We start from the raw sequence: 15,605 nt of genomic DNA on the forward strand, positions 1-15,605 counted from the left end.
GACGATCGGGCAGGGGAGGCGCGAGCCTCTCCGTCTCCTTCCCCAGCAGATGAAGGTGCCACCCCGACAGATGGACTCGCCCCAAGCAGGGCCGCAGAAGCCCCTCTCAACCTCTTCGCTGCAGGTGCCGGCCTGGCAAAAGAATGCAGACGTCAAGCCTCGGTGGCAGAAACCAAGCGAAGCACGGATCGAGCATTTACTTGTTGTCATTCACGGACTCAAGCAGCTTCCGGCCAAACTTGAAGCCCGAGAGCCTGCAGCTGGGATCAGCCTTGGGAGGCCCGAAAGCAGAAGGCACGTCAGGAGGGCTAGAGCTGGCCTCAGACCGCCCGGGGACCAGAGCAGACCCTGGGAGAACCGTCCCCGACCTGCCCTTCCTTGTGACCAAGGGAGAGTCTTCCCCTCCTCGCCTGGCGCAAGCCTCGTCATCGTCCGGCATGGAGCGAAGGGCCCGGGACCTGCGCCGAGGGAAGGACTCCCCTGACTCCTCGCCAGTCGCCTCAGAGTCAGACTCTTCCTCCTCCGCCTCTTCTTCCCTCTCACTCTCGCTGGAGCTGCCGGAGGACACGTCCACCATCGCCAGCGCCGCCAGATCCTCGGGAGCTTCCGCGGGCACCAGCCCCTCACCATTGAAGGTGGGCATGGAGTTCACCACCTGCTCCCAGTCGTCACGAAGGAACAGGGGGATGGGGGCGCCCACCGGGCTCGCCACGTCTCCCCCAACCAAGGAGTGGAGGGCCGCGACCAGATCCTCGTTGGTCAGGGCCTCTGAGCTTAGGCGCAGGGCAGCGTCCGCTTCCCCAAGCCTCCACAATGGGAGCGAGTGCTCCTGGAGTGGAGCCACCCGGTGCTCCAAGAACTCCCTCAGGAGTGTAGCCCCGGTCAGCTTCGCCGCCCCAAGTTGCCTGGCCTCAGGTCCATGTTCATCCTCTTTAGCACCACCTTCCCACGGGGGTTGACGAGCTCCGTGCGAGACCACGCGTCAACGGCCTTGGGCTGCCCCGTAGGCAACACCAGTCGGGGGTGGAGGCGCCCGACGTCCACCATGACCCACTTGCTCCGGAAGCCTTCGATTCTCTTCCCAGGCTTTGAGATAGCATTGGAGTTGGAGTATGCGATAAAGCTCGCGCATGCGGAGACATGGGCACGAGAAACCCGGAGGGAAAAATAGTGGCGCAACAAGGCCACCGAGGGCTTCACCCCAATGTGAGCCTCGCAATAGTAAGCGAAAATCGCCAGGAGAAGAACAGAGTTGGGGTGGAGATGCACAGCTTGCAAGTTGTATTGGCGGAGAACAGCAAAGAAGAACTCAGAGAAAGGAGGCACCACACCGGCGATGATGGCGCTCACAAAGAACGGATAGAAGGTGCTCCCCTTGCCCTCAGGCTGGTCGGAGCCGGTCTTGAGCACAGTCGCCCCCCTTGCTGCCCTGCGCGACCGTCATCAGGCGCGTGAGGGCAAGGTTCTTCTCCAACAAGTTCGGGGGATCCAGAGCCGGCGAGTACTAGGCCTCGGTTGGGGACTTGCAAGGCGCCATGGCATGCCGGATGGGAAGGATTGGGACAGATCTAGAGGATTTCGGGAGCAGGAAGGAGAAGAGTGAGAAAGGGATCAGGGGCAAGGCGAACGAGAACAAAGCAAGTAAGCCTGGCCCGGGCACCTCTTTGTCAGATGGACGGTTGCCGATGCATCATGGGGAAGCGCAGACGCCCACGTCCAATCAATCGCCACGCGGTGCACAAGGCCGCAGGCTATTGGGGCCCGCGGCCCTTCGTGCTTGCCCCTTTGCTTCTCTGCTAAGCCAAGCCCGGGCGCACCTTGGGCCCGGGGGCTACTGTCGGTGTTCTGGGAACGGGGGTCCCCAGACTTGCCTGCCTACGGCCTGCGGCGTGGCTCGAGTGGGGGACCACTGTGGCCCAGCTTCATCAGCTCAAGCTCAAGACCCTTGCAAGGGGCCAAGCCTTGCGGGGCGGACGGCAGGAGGCTTCCTCAGGAGCAGCCTCATCAGGCAGGCTCGTGAGGAGGCGGAGAGATCAACGCAGGGGTGCCTTGCGAGGAGCCCGTGACGCAAGCCATGACGATCGAGATTAGGCGGGCGCCGGCCTGTGCAGTGTCCTTGTTTCCCCTTCGATGTAAAGGGAGCAAGCACAAGCCAAGGCATCGGGCAAAGGTTACCATTCCGGTGCAACAAGACCAAGACCAGCAGAGCGGCAGGACGGAGGTCACTGTGGAGCCGAAGACAGCGTCATCACCAGTGCTTTTGGCAGCCGAAGACCACCTTTGGTCAGGATAACTTGTACTAGATGTTCCCCTTCAAAATGGCCAATTGTTGGCGCCCTTCCCGCTCATTATTTGGGAAGAGGACCAGGGCCTCTATAAATAGGACTAGCCCCCAAAGAGAGAAGAGGGGAGGGGAAAAAAGAAGATGGAAAAGAGAGAGAAAGAAAGAGAGAAGAGAAAGAGAGAGAGAGATCCGGACCAAGTACAACACAATGCACTAGCTCAAGAACACCTCTCGCGAGTCCGTTCTTCCCCCTGTATTGTTCATCATCATCCCCTGAGGCAATCCACCACACCACACACTCGAGTAGGGTATTACACCACATCGGTGGCCCGAACCAGTATAAACCTCGTGTCCTTTGTGTGTTCTTCTTTCCAGCCTAGATTTCTTGCGAGCCATAGAAGCGCGAGTCGGTAGGGGAAAGATCTCCGTGCGCACGCCAGAGTTTGAACCTTAAGGGTCTGCCGGAACCCGAAATCCGACACATCTTTCCACTCAAAACATTAATTTCTTCTATCGCATGCACCTTTTTATTAGATCTTTCAGTATGCCATTGAGAATAATTAACCATAATATTATCTAGGAGTTTAGTAGCTTCTCCTAAAGTGATTTCCATAAAAGTGCCTCCCGCGGCCAAATCTAAATGATTTCTAGAAGCAAAATTCAATCCGGCATAATTTTTTTGTATAATCATCCACAAATTCAAACCATGAGTAGGGCAATTACATATCATTAATTTCATTTTCTCCCAAACTTGTGCAACATGTTCATGATCAAGTTGTTTAAAATTCATAATATCGTTTCTAAGAGAGATGATCTTAGCGGGAGGAAAATACTTAGCGATAAAAGCATCTTTGCACTTGTTTCATGAATCAATACTATTTTTAGGCAAAGACGAAAACCAAGCTTTAGCACGATCTCTAAGTGAAAAAGGAAATAGCTTCAATTTAACAAGATCATTATTGACATCTTTTTTCTTTTGCATGTCACACAAATCAATGAAGCTATTAAGATGTGTAGCGGCATCTTCACTAGAAAGGCTGGAGAACGGATCTTTCATGACAAGATTCAACAAAGCAGTATTAATTTCACAAGATTCAACATCGGTAAAGGAGCAATCGAAGTGCTAAGGAAATCATTATTATTGGTATTGGTGAAGTCACACAATTTAGTATTATCTTGAGCCATCGCGACAAACAATCAATCCAACACACGAGCAAACAAGCAAAAGAGGCAAATAGAGAGGGAGGATAGAGAGAGAGAGAGATGGCGAATAAACCGGCAAGGGTGAAGTGGGGGAGAGGAAAACGAGAGGCAAATGGAAAATAATGTAATGCGGGAGATAGGGATTGTGATGGGTACTTGGTATGTTGACTTTTGCGCAGACCCCCCGGCAACGGCGCCAGAAATTCTTCTTGCTACCTCTTGAGCACTGCGTTGGATTTCCCCGAAGAGGAAGGGATGATGCATCAAAGTAGCGTAAGTATTTCCCTCAGTTTTTGAGAACCAAGGTATCAATCCAGTAGGAGGCTACGCTCGAGTCCCTCGTACCTACACAAAAACAATAGCTCAACGCAAACAACGCGCTTAGGGGTTGTCAATCCCTTCATGGTCACTTACGAAAGTGAGATCTGATAGAGATGATAAATAATATTTTTTTGGTATTTTTGGTATAGAGATGCAAAGTAAATAAAGTAAAAGCAAAGTAAAAGAAAAGCAATAATAAAGTGATGGAGATTGATATGATGAGAAAGATACCCGGGGGCCATAGGTTTCACTAGTGGCTTCTCTCAAGAGCATAAGTATTCTATGGTGGGTGAACTAATTACTGTTGAGCAATTGATAGAATTTAGCATAGTTATGAGAATATCTAGGTATGATCATGTATATAGGCATCACGTCCGAGACAAGTAGACCGAAACGATTCTGCATCTACTACTATTACTCCACTCATCGACCGCTATCCAGCATGCATCTAGAGTATCAAGTTAAAAACAGAGTAACGCCTTAAGCAAGATGACATGATGTAGAGGGATAGTTTCATGTAATATGATAAAAAAACATCTCGTTATCCTCGATGGCAACGATACAATACGTGACTTGCTACCCCTTCTATCACTGGGAAAGGACACCGCAAGATCGAACCCAAAGCTAAGCACTTCTCCCATGGCAAGAACAACCAATCTAGTAGGCTAAACCAAACTGATAATTCGAAGAGACTTGCAAAGATAACCAATCATACATAAAAGAATTCAGAGAAGATTCAAATATTATTCATAGATAGACTTGATCATAAACCCACAATTCATCGATCTCAACAAACACGCCGCAAAAAGAAGATTACATCGAATAGATCTCCACGAGAGGGGGAGAACATTGTATTGAGATCCAAAAAGAGAGAAGAAGCCATCTAGCTACTAGCTATGGACCCGTAGGTCTGAAGTAAACTACTCACACTTCATCGGAGGGGCTTGGATGATGATGTAGAACCCCTCCGTGATCGATGCCTCCTCCGACGGAGCTCCAGAACAGGCCCCAAGATGGGATCTCGTGGATACAGAAAGTTGCGGCAGTGGAATTAGGTTTTTGGCTCCGTCCCCGATCGTTTGGGGGTACGTGGATATATATAGGAGGAAGAAGTACGTCGGTGGAGCTTCGAGGGGCCCACGAGGCAGGGGGCGCACCCTAGGGGGGCGCCCTACCCTCGTGACCACCTCGTGGCTTTCTTGACGGTGGGTCCAAGTCTCCTGGATCTTATCTGATGAGAAAATCACGTTTCCGAAGGTTTCATTCCGTTTGGACTCCGTTTGATATTCCTTTTCTTCGAAACCCTAAAACAGGAAAAAAAACCAGCAATTCTGGGCTGGGCCTTCGGTTAATAGGTTAGTCCCAAAAATAATATAAAAGTGGATAATAAAGCCCAATAATGTCTAAAATAGTAGATAATATAGCATGGAGCAATAAAAAATTATAGATAACCAAAGATAACCAAAGATAACCAAAGACTTCTCCTTCTTCTTCTTCTTCTTTTGAAGACACCCTGCTTGCTGCTATCTAGTCTTGCGAGATTGCCTCACCATGATACGGAGGCGTACATGATGCCCCTCGACTTCAATCCAATCTCCATTAGCCGAAACTTCTTTGCAGGTATGTAGTGGGTCGCCGTACATCATTTCCCTTGACTTCGATCCGATCACCATCGCCCAAAACTTCTTGGGAGGCATGAACAACCACTGGATGGCTGCCTTCAGAGAACACGGTAAAAAGTTGGTGCTCATGAACTTCCAGACCTCCCATGAGATTATCCTTCCTCCGTTGGATTATATAGAGTTTTACCATCGCGGTCCTAGTCATCTATATTACCAGGTCAGTTGGACGGACCTTGGTTTGCAGAAGATTGTAATCTGCCAAGTGCCCACACGACATGCGAATTACGCAGACTTCAAGCTAATTGCCTGGTTCGACCGCGGACTCACCTATCTTTTCGCCAGTTCCTTCTTTAGCTAGAGACAACTCAACTCGCAGTGGATCATCGTCAAAGCTGGTACACACTTCTGTGATCCTATTGAACACAATGGCATCATCTACGCGATCGACAAAGCAGATGGCACCACGTATTGCTGGGACGACGCGTGTAAGTTGTTTCCTTCTCATGTTAATGATGACGCCATGACACTGTTTGAAGTTTTTGTGATGATTGGCATATCCCTGTTTGAGCAGAATTTGAGTAGAACTATGGCACTGTATTAGAGACGCCAGAAGTCAGCTATATTTGCAATGAGTTAATTCATGCGATTGTGATCATGTCATTACAGCCAATTTGTACCCCTGAATAATCAAACGGTTAGGAATATATGGATATTCTCCTTATTTTACAGCAATCTATATACTACTACTAAATATGAGTGTGTATCAATGGCCATGTTGGTTTCCTCATTTCCATGATGTAGAAACATGCAACACACTGTTGGTTTCATCTAACCATAAATTAGGGAAGTAAATGTGCATATGGAGAACTCTATATTTGGAAGTAGTGAAATCATGTAATGCTTACCATGTGTACATACCTATATTCTCCTTTCAGCAATCAATGGCTAGAATAATATCCTCACAAAATTTTTTGCCCACAGAACACGAGTATATAACAATGCATGGTCTATTAGTTACCTTGAAGAATTTGTTTGTGAGGACATAAGATGATTCCATAACATGCATGACATGGTAGTTTCCTGTGAAGAATCGATTGCGAGATAACATGAGTATAACCATGCATGGCACTTCTATATTTTCGAACCTAGTATACATTTCCCTGTATTTTCCTCCCAGTTCCAACATGGACATATCAATGCTGTTTCTTGCATTATCCTACTCATACTCTGAACAATGCTGATCTTACATTAACAATGTCTGTCCTTTTTGATATGATGCAGTGTCCCTATAGTTACTGCCCTTTGTAATCACACCGCCTTTGCCAAAAACATGGAAGCACAACTGGTTCCTGCTCGATCAGACAACGACAAAAGACTGATGATCATTCGGACACATGAGCCGGAAAAGTTATATTGCAAAAAACCCACTGTATACAAGCACCGTGAAATACGTGAGTATCCGGACAGTGGTTGTTACGTCTATGAGCAAGATACCAGCTTGTTGGGGCCTTCATGATTTTTTAGTTGGAGGCGGGTAAACAACCTTGGTTCACACTCTCTGTTTCTCAGACTCAATTATCCGATTAACCAGGAGATCACCGTTGGCAAGGACCTTGGTGGCAGAGAGGCTCTGTTTGCTATGGAAAACTGTGTCTACACGGCGAGCCATAGGAGTTCGGGAGCAAACTCCCCTGATTGTCAATGATACAGCCTGCAGCCAAAAGAAGGTGAGAATGATAAAGGCATCCGGATTAACTTTGATCCTTGGATGTCTCAATTACGATAGGCAGTGATGTGGTTCAACCCTTCAGGTTGATAGGTAATTGGGTTGTGGCGTCCAAAGGGTGGAGTACTGGTGTCTCTGGATCATTGGTCGCTGAAGCGGGGCTGCAAATTATGATGGTGTTGGATCATCTCTTTGAATGACTGTGTTGTCTTTGCTGCTTGTTCTGGATGGGTAGTTCTTTCTTTTGTTATGCATATTCCTTGTCATTTGGTGATCCTCATCTATGTCACTCTTACTATGTAATAGTTGCCTCTGTTTAGAATGTCATTCTCGTCTGGATCACGAGAGTCCGAGCGCTACAGATGGGTGCATTTTGGTGGTGTAGCAAGACTTCTTATGAACTATCATGTCTTGCTGTTTATGTCAGTAGTAGTCACTAGTCAGTGTTTGCATGCTGTATATATTGTTGTTTAGAAATGTTTATTGTCTCGAACTATTGGTGGGCTAAATGAGGGCATCACCATTCTCCAGTGTTCAGAGTGTATCTCCTTTTTTCAAGTTATATAATTTGAGCTCAGTGTCTTTTCGATGATGTACACTTGTTTGGGCCAGTGAGGTGTCGTTGAATATGAGCCGAGTAGTAACGCAATGCCAAACATGTCAATTATGACTCTCAGGCCGGGCTCTCAAAAGATCCTCAAAAAAGGCCAGGCTCTCCAAAAAAATAAAGAATAAGGATTCTTAGGCCGACATGTGGGCGCCACCGGTGTTTTCATGCGCTTGCGCGCTGAGAGCATATTGGCGCGTGTTCGAAATTCAAGCTACCTTTTAATCCCCAATCTCCCGCCCCTCCCCCACCTCTGGAATCTCGATTCCTACTCCAGTTCCCAAAAATCCCCCTCATGTACTCCCTGTACTCAAGCTCAGTATCATGTCGCCGGTCAACACGGGTCTCTGAGCCGGAGATCCCGAGGTCCGTCCTGCCTTCGGTCGCTGCGTGCTGTCGCTCAACAGTGGCATGGCGGCACTTGACGACCAGTTTGCCGGCAAAGTGCTGATGGTAACCATCAACGGTGACTAGCCTCCCATCTCGCTGGACGACCTTGTCAAAGCTCTTGGCATTGCACACGACATCCAAATAAGTGACTTGCTCGTCGAAGTCTGTCTGCCACCGACTGATTTCTTCGTCAGGTTCCGGACAACTTTCGACTGCAGTCGTGTGTTTGAATCTTCCTGGAGTTTGTTCTGCGATGGCGTGCTGGTGAGCTTTGATTGGTGGCACCCAGGATGGGGCTCGGTGCCCTCTGAGCTTGAGTTTTTAACAAAGCTTACCTTCCATGGCATGCCTCGACGTGCTTGGAATAGCGAGTCCATGAATGAGCTTATCAACGACCTTGGAGGTGAGCTCGTAAGTATGTTTGTTCCTCCAGACAGCTGGGCTCTGACAGTTATGGCATGGATGAAGAAGCCATCCACCATACCGAAGGTGATTGGTGTTGAGATACCGATGCAGGAACCGGGGTTGTACTATTCGTCACCACCAAGGCCGCCGCGGACCACGTTACGGATGTACCTGTATCGAGTGTTCATGCATGTCAAAGAAGTGGTCAATCCATCAATCGAAGTCCTGCCACCCCTGCTAGTGCCAGGGTCCGTTGACGATGTCCATTACAGGGGTCAACATTAGACTTTCCCCGTGTTGCTCGAAACGATGGATGGCACATGGCCTACTCCATCGCGAGGCGGAGGCCACTGCTTCTTTGGGAGAAGAGGCAGGGCTGGCTGCCTGGATGTGCTCCAATTTGAGGTAACAACTGAATCTTGTCAGATACTAGTTAAATCCGAGCTATGGTTGTGAAGCACTGATGTGCCAGTACATTTGATTGTGACCTGTTCTAATTTTGTACCTGAACTTTTTTTGGAAAGGGATGTACGTCAACTTAATGTGCTAGCAGAACTTATTGTGTTGTCTGTCTGTTTTCTTTGCACAGCATTCAACGGATGAACCGTTATGTACGAGTTCATTGGTTTCAACATAGCCCTACTCGTAGCGGTCCACTGCTTCCATCCTGATTGTGCCACCTGCGTGAAATTTTTGTATGCAAGTTCAGTGTGCTATGATGTTTTATATGATTGTGTCAACTATATAAGTTTTTACTGAGCATCAGCAATGCATATGGCCGAAAGATGTATTTACGAGCATCGACCGATAGATCTCTCTCTCTCTCTCTCACACACACACACACACATGCACAAGTGGGACCCGTTGAATTATTTCTTTGCTCGTGACAGCTTTTAATTAGGGTCCATTGTAATATAAATTTTTTCTTAAGTTATTAATTGAGCTCAGTGACTTCAAAAAGTTGTACAAAAGCCTTGTTTGGGCCTTTCCGGCGTCGCTGAATGTGGGCTGAGTAGCCATGTTAGGTTGTACTGTACTACATAGGCCTTTTTCAGCATCAGCAATGCAACTGGGCCGACAATTGTACACAATATGCGGGTCAACTTGTTATTCTCCGCCCCGCTGGGCTGCAAACTTTCCTAGGAGGTATGCATTAGGCTTAACAAGAAAATGGACTTTAAGAAATAATAAATGGGATGTAATTATAATAACTAGGTACCGGCCACCCTTGACATTCGTTGGTGTTGTGGGTGTGGAGGTCGTGGTACACACAGTACCGGCCGCCCTTGGAAGGTTCGGGCTGATCTCTGCCTCGCTTGGTGTCTGGTTCTGTCGCAAACACGGCAGCCCCCTTGCGCTTCACATCCTTGGCCTTGGGCTTCTTCTCTTCTGGGTCCGCGGCAGGCAGCTCGAGGAGGGAGAGACGCCCTTCCTCGGCCCTGGCGCACTTGGTTGCCAGGTTGAACAGCTCCAAGGAGGTGCACAGGTCTTCATGCATCGCTAGCTCCTCCTTCATCTTGACGTCGCGCATGTCATCGAAGAAGGCCGAGATGATGGCCTCCTCGGTCACCTTGGGAATCTTGAGGCACCCGTTGTTGAAGCGCTGGATGTACTTCTGCAGGGTCTCCCCGGGCTGTTGCTTGATGCGGCGCATGTCGCTTACGGCGGGTGGCCGGTCGCGAGTGCCTTGGAAGTTGGCGATGAAGCGGGTGCGCATCTCGTCCTAGGAGGAGATTGTGCCTGGAGCCAGGTTCAGGAGCCAGGTGCGGGCCCCGTCCTTGATTGCCATGGGGAACCAGTTCGCCATGACCTTCTCGCCTCCATTGGCAGCTTTGATGCCTAGCTCGTAGAGCTGGAGGAACTCCGCAGGGTCAGCCGTGCCATCGTAGCGACGAGGCAAGTCCGGCTTGAACTTGCCGGGCCACGCGACGCTGCGTAGCTCGGCGGTGAAAGCGCGGCAGCCTGCTGTGGCCACGGGAGGCCTTGGATGACGGGGAGCTTGGTCTTGCATGTCCCCACACGCTGCAGCTGGGTGCAGCGCGGGGTCTTGACGCGCGGGAGCAGGAGCATGGTCGCGACGTGCCGGAGCAGGGAGCGCCCGGGCAGCTTCTTGCGGGCGAGGGACTTCTTGACAGCTCTGCTCTTGCTGCGCTGGCACCTGACGGAGCGGGTTCCGCCTAGGGGCCACGCGCCTTGGATCCATGGCGCCTTCCTGAGGAGGAGGCGGTCGGGGCGCCGCCCTAGCTTCATTGCCCGCGCAGGGCGGGGTGCGATGCAGTGGAATGGACGGCGCAGGAGAGCCCCCTGCGGCACGGACGAGCTCGGCGACGCGGTCGAGCCATCTTCGTAGACGTCGTCGACGGGGCGGTAGCGCAGGAGCTCGTTCGCTGCGATGAGTGCAGCTCGAGCCTCCATGGGCGCGCGGAGCGCGCGGGACGAAGAACCTGCTGGGGTGAGCAAGGGAGTTGCGGTGCGGCCATCTTGCCACACGGACGGATGCTGGGACGATGCTTGCCGCTCGTCCCCCGCCGGGCCGGTGGCGGCGTTGACGGCAGGTGACGGGGAACGGCGAGGGCGCCCGCCGACAGGGGCCGTCTGGGCGACGCGGGAAGCGAGCGTGGCCCGGCGCTCGGCGCGGACCCGACGAGCGTCAGACATGGGCGTGATGGTCGGAGGAGAACGGGGTGGTGGAAGACGAATCCCGGCGCACCCCTACCTGGCGCGCCAAATGTCGGATTTTGGGTTCCGGCAGACCTTTGAGGTTCGAACACTAGGGTGCGCGCGGAGATTTCGCCTCCTACCTACCTGCACCCTTCCGCCTTGCTAGGATCTAAACTAAGAAAAGAACGACACAAGAGACTCAGGGTTTATACTGGTTCGGGCCATCGTTGTGGTGTAATACCCTACTCCAGTGTGTGGTGTGGTGGATTGCCTCTTGGGCTGATGATGATGAACAATACAAGGAAGAACAGCCTCGCGAGGGTCTGTTCTTGGCTGGGACGATGAACTGCTGGGAGGAGCTCAGTCGCCTTTCTCTCTCTCTCTCTCTCTCTCTCTCTCTCTCTCTCTCTCTCTCTCTCTCTAATCTTCTCTATCCTTCCAAAAACTCTCCCCTTCGTTCTTCCTCCGTCGTCCGTGTGTCTTGCGGGTGGCTGATCCTATTTATAGAGGCCCTGGTCCTCTTCCCAAATATCGAGCGGGAAGGGAGCCAACAATGGCGGGCTAATTTGAAGGGGGACACCTAGTACAAGCTACCCTGACAAAAGTAGTCTTCGCCTGCGTAAAGCTCTGGTGATGACGCCGTCTTGGGCTCCACGGTGACCTCCGTCTCGTAGTCCTCCTGGTCTTGGTCTCGTTGCACCGAAATGGCAACCTTTGCCTGATGCCTCGGTACTCCGCGGCTGCGCTTGCCCCCCTTGCACCAAAGAGGGAAGGAGGACACTGCGTGGGCTGGCACTCGCCTGGCGCCCTCGGTCGTCATGGCTTGCGTCATGGGCACCTCGTGAGGTACCCCGCCTTGATATCTCCGCCTCCTCATGAGCCAGCCTGACGAGGCCGTGCCTGAGGAAGCTCCGCGTCGTCCGCCCCGTGAGGCTTGGCCCCTCGCGAGGGTCTTGGGTTTGTGTTGGTGAAGATGGGCCGCGCTGGGCCCCCCTTTGAGCCACGCCGCAGGCAGGCAAGTCTGGGGACCCCCGTTCCCAGAATGCCGACATCCTACCTTTAGCTCCTCGTTGGGTTCGACACTCTTATTTATTGTAGAAGCTACAGTTGATTCCCTATACTTGTGGGGGACAGCTCAATGTGACGCCGCCCTCTGGCATTGTCAACATGAACCGAGAGGAATTAGGAGATGACTATACGTGGAGAGGATGATAGTAGGGATCTGCCAGGGTCATGGCAGTACACAAGCAAGTGCCTCCTTTATTTCAAGAAAAAATGCTTCCTCCTGATGGTTTCCTGACACCTTTGTCGCACACCATAGTCAATATATAAGTGAGATAGCTGCACAAGGAGCGGTTGACATCAGGGACCCAGCAGCTCGTGTAGTATTTTTTTGTTTTTGGGATGGAGCAGGGTATCAACTGGGTTGTGCGGGGGATGTGGCACATCTAGCCCATGCTTTTATTTCATATGTTTACCACGTGACCAACCTAGTTGTTTTTTTCTTTCTGAAAATGGCTAGCCCGATTTTTTTTGTTTTTGTAGAATACCCAACGGAGGCCTACCTGATTTTCTCCTCCCTGCTTGGCCGAAAATCTTTCAAGACGAGGAGGGGTGCATTCGGCTTGCCCAAAAAATGGGCTATATATTCAAAAAAGAAAATGGGATGTAAATTCAAAAAAATACATCAAACAGGAAATTAGTTTCAAATTACTTTTTTCTTTTGGACTTTGATATTTTAAATTTCATTGCTTTTTGTGCGGGTAAAATTTCATTGGATTTTAAATTAAGGTATGTTTAATTTTTAAATTAATTTGAATCTGGCTAGAAATTTCGGGTTGTTTGCGACAGATTTGGAGGCTGACTTATGGGCCTATTAGATTGATGTGTACACAAGGTATTGTCAACATAGTCCACAAACGATTCTAGCAGCGGTGACCGTGGGATATTAATCCAACAATTGTGCTGCTTCTTCAATCTCTGATCTTCTTGCTCCAGCCGCCCAAACCAGCACCGGCGGGACCGCCTGCTCCCACCTTCCGTGGCCGGCTGTGCTGTCGTGCAGGCCTCACAGCCCACCCTACTCCCATCACTGGCCAGGCCATTCCTCTACTCACCCACACCTCCTGTTATTCTCCGGCGACAGTAGTCGAACCAGTAAACCCACATACTCCCCTCCGCGTGGGCAACCACTGCCAAATCTTTGCTGGCTCTGGGTCGTTCCATTCCTAGGCCTTGCCATCGTCCACCGCGTTGGTGATCCCGGTGTGGCGTGGTCAACGTAGTCAACAAACGACAACCATTGGAAGAGGGATGTACGTGGAGCGGCTGGCAGTAGATACCCACATGGTCCATGGCCGCACGCAAGCAAGTGCCTCCTTATTATGCGAAAAAATTGATTCCTCACACTGACAAGCTGGACCCACCAGCTACATCTCCGCACGCAAGCAAGTGCCTCCTTATTATGCAGAAAAAGGTTTCCTCCCCCTGACAGCTGAGACCCATCAGCTACATCTTCACTTGCAAGGAACTGCCTCCTTATTACGCACAAGAAAAATGGTTCCTCCTGCTCCTAGCTGGGACCCACTAGATTTGGAGGCTGACTCAAGGCCTACCAAGTTGACGTGTACACAGGGCTTTGTCAACTTAGTCAACAAATGATTCTAGCAGTAGTGACCATTGGATGTTAATCCAACCGCCGTGCTGCTTCTTCAACCTCTGATCTTGTTGCTCTAGCCACCCAAACTAGTGTCGGTCGTACTGCCTGCTCCTGCCTCCAGTGGTCGGCTGTGCTGTTGCGTAGGCCTCACCGCCCGAACCTACTCCCACCTTCGTCTAGGCCTTACCTTTACTCACCCACACCCCTATCATTTTCCAATGAGGAGAGCCTCAAACCGCCTCCGAACCAGTCAACCCTCTTACTCCCTTCCGCATGGGAAACCACTTTCGTGTCTTCCTCGGCTCCGAGTCGATCCCTTCCTAGGCCTCCCCGTCGTCCACCACATTGGTGCTCTCGGTGCAGTGTGGTTAACATGGCCAACAGACAATAGCCACCAAAAGAGGACTGTATGTGGTGAGGCTGACAGCTGGATCCACCAGCTACATCTTCACACGCAAGAAAGTGTGTCATTATTACATTAAAAATGATTCCTCCCCTTGATAGCTGGGACCCTCCAGCTATATCTTCGCATGCAAGAAAGTGCATCCTTATCCTCCCTGACAACTGGGACCCACCCGGTCGAAGCCTACATACCTTTGTTCTGTCTAGTCACAGACATGTACGTACATAACGATCAATCGGTCTATCTGCCATGATGAACCATGGCCGAGTAAGGAGCGGGTATCAGTTTAGCCAGTCCCGTCTAAAATCATATACACATACGACAACCACGCTGCAAAAAACATGTCCATGTGCGTACATATGGGCATGGTCTCGAACGCATACAACGGCGGCGTCCTGTTCATCGACAGCCAACCAGCTGGGTCAAAACGGAGAAACATCATCGTGTTCATCAGGAGGCAACCGACTGGTTCAGAATGCGTCCTGTTCAACGGGAGCCAACCGGCTTGGACGAAACAGCCAAAACGGAGGAAACAACCTTGTTTTTGACTGCCTACGGTCGAAACGGGATCCTATTCATTGGGAGGGGTCTGGTGCTACCTCTTGAGCACTGCGTTGGATTTCCCTTGAAGAGGAAAGGGTGATGCAGCAAAGTAGCGTAAGTATTTCCCTCAGTTTTTGAGAACCAAGGTATCAATCCAGTAGGAGGCTACGCGCGAGTCCCTCGCACCTACACAAAACAAATAAAATCCCGCAACCAACGCGATAAGGGGTTGTCAATCCCTACACGGTCACTTACGAGCGTGAGATCTGATAGATATGATAAGATAATATTTTTGGCATTTTTATGATAAAGATGCAAAGTAAAATAAAAGGCAATGAAAATAACTAAGTGTTGGAAGATTAATATGATAGAAGATAGACCCGGGGGCCATAGGTTTCACTAGTGGCTTCTCTCAAGAGCAAGTATTTTATGGTGGGTGAACAAATTACTGTTGAGAAATTGACAGAATTGAGCATAGTTATGAGAACATCTAGGTATGATCATGTATATAGGCATCACGTCCTAGACAAGTAGTCCGACTCCTACCTGCATCTACTACTATTACTCCACACATCGACCGCTATCCAGCATGCATCTAGTGTATTAAGTTCAAGAGAACAGAGGAACGCTTTAAGCAAGATGATATGATGTAGAGGGATCTCGTGGATACATAAAGTTACATCGGCGGAATTAGGGTTTTGGCTCCGTATCTGATCATTTGGGGGTACGTAGGTATATATAGGAGGAAGAAGTACGTTAGTGGAGCAACAGGGGGCCCACG

This window comes from Triticum dicoccoides, chromosome 4A (genome assembly GCF_002162155.2).
Source record: "Triticum dicoccoides isolate Atlit2015 ecotype Zavitan chromosome 4A, WEW_v2.0, whole genome shotgun sequence".
NCBI lineage: Eukaryota > Viridiplantae > Streptophyta > Magnoliopsida > Poales > Poaceae > Triticum > Triticum dicoccoides.